This window comes from Quercus suber, unplaced genomic scaffold (assembly GCF_002906115.3).
Source record: "Quercus suber isolate HL8 unplaced genomic scaffold, Cork oak 2.0 scaffold_122, whole genome shotgun sequence".
Taxonomy (NCBI): Eukaryota; Viridiplantae; Streptophyta; class Magnoliopsida; order Fagales; family Fagaceae; genus Quercus; species Quercus suber.
The window spans coordinates 753,114-762,302 of record NW_027069587.1 but is presented as its reverse complement, the minus strand read 5'-3'; positions in this window follow the sequence as shown (position 1 = coordinate 762,302).

Genomic DNA, 9,189 nt, shown 5'->3' with positions numbered 1-9,189 from the left:
CAACAATAAAAGGGCAAGAGGTAAAACAAATGCTGAACCTAGGAATTTAAGAAGAATGAACCCAATAAAGTGAACAATACTGATAAACCTAAAGAGAAAGTAGGTCAAACCTTAAATAATTCCATGGGTCAACAATGTTTTGGTTGTGAAGGATCCTACATTCTTGAAATCAAAGGGTAAAGTTTATGACTGTACCCTTAGTGATGATGAAGTTTCCGATCATGAATATGTATGATGAGGANTATATCTTTATACTTCATCCGTGGACATCTTGCCAAATGATTATGCAAATAAGTTGTACCTTGGCTAAGATCACCCAAGTAAAGTTTGCCACAATGGTAGCATTGAGCTTTAACTTTTCCTTCAACTTTCTTCCTTGTAAAATGAGTCCAAACATCTGAGGTATTCTTTCTTGTTTTACTTGTATCCAAGTCCTCATTTGTAGGCTCTTGCTCTCTCTCTTCCTTTGTTCTTGGACTCCCTTGACTCCTTTCTTGTTCCTCTACCTCTAAGTCCACCATCAGGGATTTCAGACTCCTAATTGATTCAGAAGTTTGGGAGTTAGAATCAAAACAAATTATTACAAATTTATTATTACACATACTCATTAATTAATAGGCACAAATTCATAATTACACAAATTCGCAAATTAAACATGATTAACAACAAATTCAAACACTTACTCGTTGTTTAATGGGCATAAAAGTGATGGTGATCCTGAGGGTGAGCTGCCAGGCGACAACGGTGAGGGTGATCGTGAAAATGGCGAAGGAGACCGCATAGTTGGCAAGGGAGAGCCGCTTGGTGAGGAAGAGCTAGATTTGTTTGTGTTTGTGTCTTCCATCTCCGTTTTAAGCTCTGCATTCCCAACAAACACAAAAAACAATATTTCATTACCATTGTCATCACAACCCAAATAATATTTAACAAACCCAATAATAGTATAATGCCACAAACACCTTAACCCATAAACCAAACCCTCATCAACAACAAAGCAAGTAGCAAGGCATGGAAGCAAACTAAAGTGCCTAGTTTCTGGTGATATGAGCTTTCATTGTGTTTACATTAGGCATGCTTGAATTTGTACACACAGATGACATGCTTGAATGTGTTTACATTAAGCACATGTACACATCATTTTGTTTATAAAAGCATACACAGATGACAGAACACAAGACACACACAAATACACATGTTCATGTTCTAACACACACACACAATGCATCCAATCAAACACACCGCTATAATAAACCCAAACCCACATCAGAAAATCCCCACAGAAACAACCAAACACCAAACACGCATGATGGAAATTACAATTATTTTTTACCCATCCAAAAATTTCCATCCTGCAAATCAATCAGAGCTTAAGCTTTTTAGACATTTGGTTTATCAAACACTTATACCAAATACTATGGCCATTGCTAGTAATATCATTATTCATCAAATTTGCAAAAATGCAAACACTTTCTGCAATCACTGAACTTGATCCAGGTTATATAATAGGTATGTGTTTATTTCTTTTATACCGTCTTCTATATGGGATATTTTAATCATAGTTTGCTTCCTTTAATACCCGTGTGTGTGTGTGTGTGTGTGTGTGTGTGTGTGTGTGTGTGTGTGTTTTTACATAAATCAGTTATTGAAATCAAAATTTGGTAAACATGAAAACAAAGTAACAACTAACAAGTTTCAACACAAAATATATATATATATATATATATAAGCTAAAGGGATGTAGCATATTTTTTGGTGTTTCTTCTTGAACCCGAATTTTTTTTTTTCCTTCTATCCCATTTTTTCCAAAATTTTGGGGTCACCCTTTCGCTTGGAAACCTTAGGTAATGGCCTGATTGGCCTAGTGAAAAGGCTACCTCTATTTAGTGTTTACTCAACTCAAACGAAATATCAATTCCATAAATGCAGAGAGAGTACTCATACTTGCCATTCAAAACAAACATAATTTTTTTTATTAATTTCCACATGATCATGACCAAGTACATCCTCAAAATATAGGAGAAAATAACTGCCTACTCAGAAGCAAATCAGGGTTAGAATCATGCCCAAAATGAGTTTACATTGGGTCGAAAAATTATCACTCATCAACTATCACATTTTTACAAACACAATCTCTCTGAAAGTTACAAAGCAAGCCCAATACTCATAAAATCAAAATGGTCCTAGATTACACCCAAAAAATCAAAAATCAAAACCAACACAACCCCAACCCAACCCAACCCATTTACTGTCACTAACTAGTAACTAGTACTATATAGCATACATATAACACAGCTCACACATCTCTCATTCTATATTTCTCTGAAATCCAAGAAACCCAACACCATCAATAAAGATATCTTCTCAAGTAAATACCTGAAGAAAAGTTGATCCTCTCCGATTTGGTTGAAGCTGATCCTCTCCAATTTGGCTGAAGGCTGAAGCTGAATAACTGATCCTCTCTGATTTGGTCAAGCCTAAAGAAAAAACGTGACAACTCAACGAGAAAAGTCAACGGCCTGTCTGAGTTTGGTCAAGCGTGAAGAAAAACAACAACAACTCTGATTTGGTCAAGCCTGAAGAAAAACGGCGACAGCTCGAGGGTGGGGTTTATGACGATGGTGGTGAGGCGATGGATTTGTGGGTTGTGGTGTTGTGATTTGGTGGTTGGGTATCTCACCGTCTGAGTTTTGGTGGTGTTTACGGTGGAAGTTTGAGATAGAGTGAGGGTGAGGGAGTGTGGGACTGTCAGATTGAGAGGGAGGGAGTAGGGAGGCTGCTGAGGGCAGAAGAAATGGGAATTAGGGTTAGATCATTTTAGGTATATATATATATATATATTAGGGTATTTTAATAATTTCAATGTACCGGGTTTTTACCGGGGCGGGTTTCTGGTTAGATATCGGGTCGGGTCTCAAGTTTTTTTTAAAAATTTTTTTTTTATAAAATCCGGACTCGACCCAGATCCGTTTCGAGTTTTTTTTTTTAAACCCATACTCGACTCTATTCCTAATCGGACTGAGTAAAACCCAGTCCATTAGAGTTGGGCCGGACCGAATACCCGTGGACCAAGCAAAAATTGTCATCTGTAGCCATCATCACTCATGTATTCTTTAACTTTTTCAAGTGAGATATGAAAAAGAGATATTTACGTTGTACCTACTATGCATTCTTGTCTTTTTCTCAATATGGCGTGTAGCCTAGGGCCCTTTAGAACGTGATGTTTGTGTTTGTTTCCCACTAAAACAAAAAAGAAAAAAAAAGGTAAAAAAAAAAAAAAAAAAAGGTGATGTTAGTTTCGAAAGAAGTGCATTTAGTTTGCCTTGGGACCACAATTATTCCCCCATCGAATATTATAAATTATTAATTTGTGCAATTGAAAAATTGTCAAAAAAAATTATTCACCATTCACAATTGTATAGATCATGCAGAAGGAAAAAAAAGTCAGTCACATCCACATGGCTAGGCCTAGGTCCTAAGTCTATGATCACTCTGATTCCCGTGATTGGTGGTTTTTTTTTTTCTTTTTAGAGAATCGACCTGACCGTTTTTAAGTCTCGGATAACGACCTAACGGACAAGCATGTGCTTTCTAGATTCACCTAATATATAGTTCCAAATAGAAAAGTAAAACAAAATGATTATTATTATTATTATTATCAATTAGTAGTATTAATTTAAAATTAAAAAAACCACTGGGATTGACCCAAATACAAAACGACGATGAAGATTTCTCAAGGCATAAATGGTTGCATAAGCATTACGACATTATGATGAGGTTTCTGAAACAAGAAATGTTCCAAGTTTTTTTTTTTTTTTTTGAGAAATGTTCCAAGTTAGCTACAAAGATTTGGAGGTAATGACCGTAATCGCTAGAGAGGAGAATATTAAGTCTATACCGGTGGTCATGGTTTGTCTGTGTAATAATGAATCCTTATTTTAAACCTTTCTAAATTCTAACACGGCAATTTGAAGCTTTCTCATGGTAACAACTCCCAACTAGTCTAGTCTAGCACTGAGCCATGTTAGTATGTGTAACACAACACACTTTGGGTTGGTAGAAGGCAATGTTTGATCACAAGATAGCAACAAGTTATAGTGTGGAAGCCGAACCAAGCACTAAGAAAAGTTTGGTCCCCGCAGTGCAGAAAATGCGCCGTTACTTCCATGTAATTATTAGACAGACTTTCGGGGTAAAGCTTTTATGCTGGTCAAAAAGTACGACTGTGAGGTAATTTATGCTAGATTTTCACAACTATCCTGTATAATATATGTAATAGATTGCAATTAGCTATCGTTATTTTTTATACGAACCCATCATGTTTATTTTACTACTCAAAGCTAGTCACATCAAATAGTTGTGGAATTGATTTTTGTCCTAGAATTCATCTCTGTTAACTGCATTGATTTCTCACAAGCTGACTTGTTACAAAGCACAAATAAAAAATTCTTATAGTACTAAAATTTTTTTTTGTAAGTTAAGGTTAGTTCGACTGATAAAATTTTTTATAGTTAAATAAAAAACTTGAGTTTTAATTCCTGCTTACACCAAAAACTGATTGGTGTCTTGATTTGATGATAAAAGATACAATCATCAAAAGCGAAATTCATAGGTTGAAACTCTATAAATAATTTTTTCTTTTTTGGATGTGAATTTTTCTATGGTATGTGCATGTGTGCATATCACACACAAATAAACAATTCAACTATTCATTTATGAGGTGCTTGAAACTTACCAATAAGATTGTGAGCTTTATTTATGTAATAAAATTTGTAGTACCTTTTACACTTTCCCAAAACATAAATTTTAATGGCTCATTTTAAACAAAGTAATGCTATTTACATAATATTTTCACAAAAAATCCTAAGTGGTGGACTATTATTGGTTCTAATCTAGAGACTCCACTAACTTTACTTTTTTACCCACTAATAATAACTTGTCATCTATGATTTGTTGTTTAATTGTTGTGAATATATTCTGAACGTAGAACCACTCTTAAGAGTTTTTAGGTTAATTAAAAGAATAGTTATATAATGTCAAAGTTATTTATTTTATTCTATTGAAATACTTAATAATATACTTATATTATCTTAATATGATTTGATAAGATATTATATAGAAATCAACTAATTAAGCATTTAATATATACATCACCTCAATTTTTAGTTGCGTTTTCAGGCAATACATATAACAAGCAATTGAAGGAGTATCATGTTTCATGTTTTCCTTGTCACTTAGCTAAAAAAAAAACAACTTTTATTTATAGTATCATATTAATTATTATAATTTAATATGATTTTATTATTTTTTTTCATCTAAAATCTAATATACATGCATGCTTACATATTATATAAGGACAGTGAAATCTTTTTATTTTTTTGGAGGGAAATGGACAGTAAAATCGAATTATTCAATTTACACAAAACCTTAATAGATTAAAAAGAATAAAGAATATAATAAAAATATTGAAATTTATTAAAGTTAAATTATTTTAATACAAGTATAATACAAAAAGTTTAGAGTGATTTCGTATGTATGGCAAATGTGGTTTCTTTAGAAACATACATACATGTATAACATCTGATATTGTATTTATGTATAAGTAACTGAAAGTCTTTAATTCAATTTACTTTACGAATAGTTAGTAAAATATGCGTACTGTAAATGATATTTTATATGGACCTATATTCAAAACGAATATTAAAAATCTGAAATAATTTTTTATAATGAAAATTATTTTAAAAAAAAGTTTTAATACATTATACATGTACGGAAAATACTTGAACAAACATGTGTTAAAAATTTAATGTATTAAATATTTAAATTTAACTGAATTTTATCCTTTTATCGGAAATTGTTTAGTGTACCAACTACCAAGTTAATAAGTTATGTTATGTTATGTTATTTATTTTTAATGTTATTATATACTCCATGACAATAAAATAATTTAAATCAATATTTTCTAGTTCCATGTGAATGTTAATATTTACACAAACATGTCTTTGTTCTCTCTCTCTCTCTGTGTCTGTGTGTGTGATGCACACATGCACATACAGCTGTATTAGAATTTAAATAAAAACAGAATTACATAAATTATAATAATATGAGTAAATAAATAATTTTATTAGTTGTTGCTCTTGAAAATGTAGCTATTTAAAAAAAAAAAATAATGGAATTAATATATTATTAAATACTTAATTAGTTTCTGTAAGGACTCAATTTGAATTGAATGTTAGGTTTTCAGCCCAACAAGCCCAAACAATACATTTATAGAGAGTGGGCTGAAAGGCTTAGGTGCTGGCCGTTGATCACCATGGCCAAACTTATATCAAAAAATATGGCTAAGTGTTTTCTTACAAACGGGGAAATGCTCCTCGGCCTGGGGCCGAGGAGGCCTTCCTTTTTTCCCCTCCCTTTTTTGGCTTTACTAGCTCTTCTTTTATAGTTTTCATCTTCCTATCTCTTGCTTGCATCTGTTGATTGCCTATTCGCCTTTTTTCTGGTCGTCCATCCCATCAGAGGCCTTATCGGTACTCAAGTGGCTCACTCTGATCAACGTTATCCTGTCAAGGGGTTACCTCCCCATTAATGCGGCCAGGAGGGTTAGTTGAGCGCATTAAATGCGAGAGTGACAGCTTACTTTGGGAGTGGCCACTCCCTGAAATCACTTTTGTCAGGCCGAGGACAAGGTATCCTCGGCGTGGATCCAGGAGAAGAGGCTTCCCCCCCTTTTCCTCAGAAATAGCTTGCTCTCCTCGGCATGGGCCTTGGGTCCCTTATAAGATGGGCCGAGGCTATCAGGCCCACGGACCCCACAATAGCCCCTCAAAACTCTGCTGCACGTTCCCTCGAACGGGGAGGAGGGTTTTGATACATGCAGACCCATTGGACGAATGGCTTCATTTTAGTTTATGCTGATGCTGGCGGCTTCTTGACTGCCCGATGCGCGTTTTTAGCGTTTCGAGAATTAATGGGCGCCCATATTAAATTTTTGGCGGCACCACGTTTCCCACTTTCAGTGGCATGATCTCCTGCCTTTATGAGCAAGTGGTTTCATTTGGGGAAATTAAGGGAGAGTATAAATACCTGTTTGACTTGCCTGGTGTCATCATTTTTACGCTTATCATCGTTGATGCACATAGTTTGAATTTGACTCGACTGGCACACTATCTGAAGAGTATCGTCATACCTATGTAAGTTTTCTTTGTCTAGTGACCCCAAATTTCCCTGATTTCACTCTTCCTTTTCTTTTTTAGAGCTTTTAGTTGTCTTTTGGGGAATGGGTAAGTTTAAGAAGTTGGTCGAATTCGACGAGATGATGAACCAATTCATTGTTGACTATGGAATACCCAATAATGTAAATTTGAAGTACTGCGAAGAAGGAGAATGGTACCTTAGGAGGAGAGAGGGTGAGGTCGTAATCCCAATAGTTGCTTTTGTAGAAGGAGGGATGAGAATCCCTATGAGGCCGGTGACCCTCAATTACCTTAGGCATTTCCGCCTGGCTCCCACTCAGTGTGCTGTGAATGTGTTTAGGATACTAGGGTGTGTAGATACCCTGAATGAGAAAATGGGGCTGAGACTGACTCACCATGATGTGAATTGGTGTTATAACCTTCATCACCTGAGGAGTAAGACATATTATATGAAGACAAGGGACGATAGGGTTCGTCTTATCCAGTGTCTTCCTGATTCTAATAAAGGGTTGAACCAAGACTTCCTAATGAAATATTTTAACCAACTATTATATAGTTATTCTGTCATTAGCAAATACTATTCAAGTATTGTTTTTGTCCTTCTAGTTCTCCAACGTTTTTCGCGTTATGCTTTTGAACATTGATTCTACCATTACTTCCAATGTTCATCACACCATTTTGCACGCTATGTATATCAAGGAAGTCGATACCGTACCGGTATCGGCCGTACCGGCCGGTACGTACTGTACCGGTTGCATACCAGTATCGAAATATTAACGTTTCGTACCGGTTTAAATACCGGCCGTACCGGCCATACCGGCCAATTTCGGGCAATACGGCCGGTACAGAAAAAAGTTTTTTTTATTTATTATTATTTTTTTTAAGTTTTGTAATTTTTGAATTTTTGTTAGGGTAGAATAATAACTTATTTACATTAACTTATTAGTATTATTTGTTTTCTTAGTATGCAATGGTAACTTTTAAGCTTTCTATTTTTTATATTATGTGTGTGTGTGTGTTTTTTTTTTCCTTTTAATTGATGCTAAAATCTAAAATCATGAATAATTTGTTTAAAATTAAAGTAATGTTTTATGGTAAACTTTTATGTTTATTATAATACACACACACACACATATATATATAAAATAACTGTAAACCCGAAACAATACATCGGTATTGACTGGTACTGAAATATATCATTTCACTAGTCAAACCAGTACAGTCCCGGTACGAGATTGACGATTATGACCCTCCCCACTTACACATCCACCATCATGGTGTACTATGATCTACAAACATCTCCATAAACTCCCCCGTATAGATCACCTCCAAGGACATAACCAACGTTTGCTTTTATCGCACAATCTCCTTCTTCCCAATCTCCCTCCGTTATCCTTGTATTGCCAAGTTCAAGAACCAACTCCGCTATGATCTTAATGTCTGCTTCCACCCCATTGGCCTTTATAGGCCTTCTCATTTCGTTTACATAGCAATTTGGGATTAAATACTTTAAATTTAAGCCATCCAAATAATTTATTTTATGTTACATTTTACAATACATTTTTATAAATAAATAAGTAAATAAACTCATATGAAGACATTAACACCACCACGTCTTGGGATTGAATTTATTTGCCTTTTAAAAAAAAGTATATACACGCAGAACGTAAAATTTTACATAATATTTCTTTGCATGCCTTTTCTTTGATTAATCTCACAAACGAACATGATTTTTATAAGTATTATTAATTGTCTCTTATGTACAAAATGTTTTTGAAGCTGGTGTTTGTTAGAAGAGAAACATGCATGTCAACTAACCTCATTCACTACATAAGTGTCAAAGAACATAATGTACCTTGTCATTGCTCTCTACTGAAGTGCCAGAGGCAATCGCTTGTGTTAGTGAGCTGATCTGAACCTATCGTCATATCCTTTCACAGTCTAACAAAAACATTATAGATGTGTGTGCTTGCAAAGGTGATTCCTTCAATGCCAC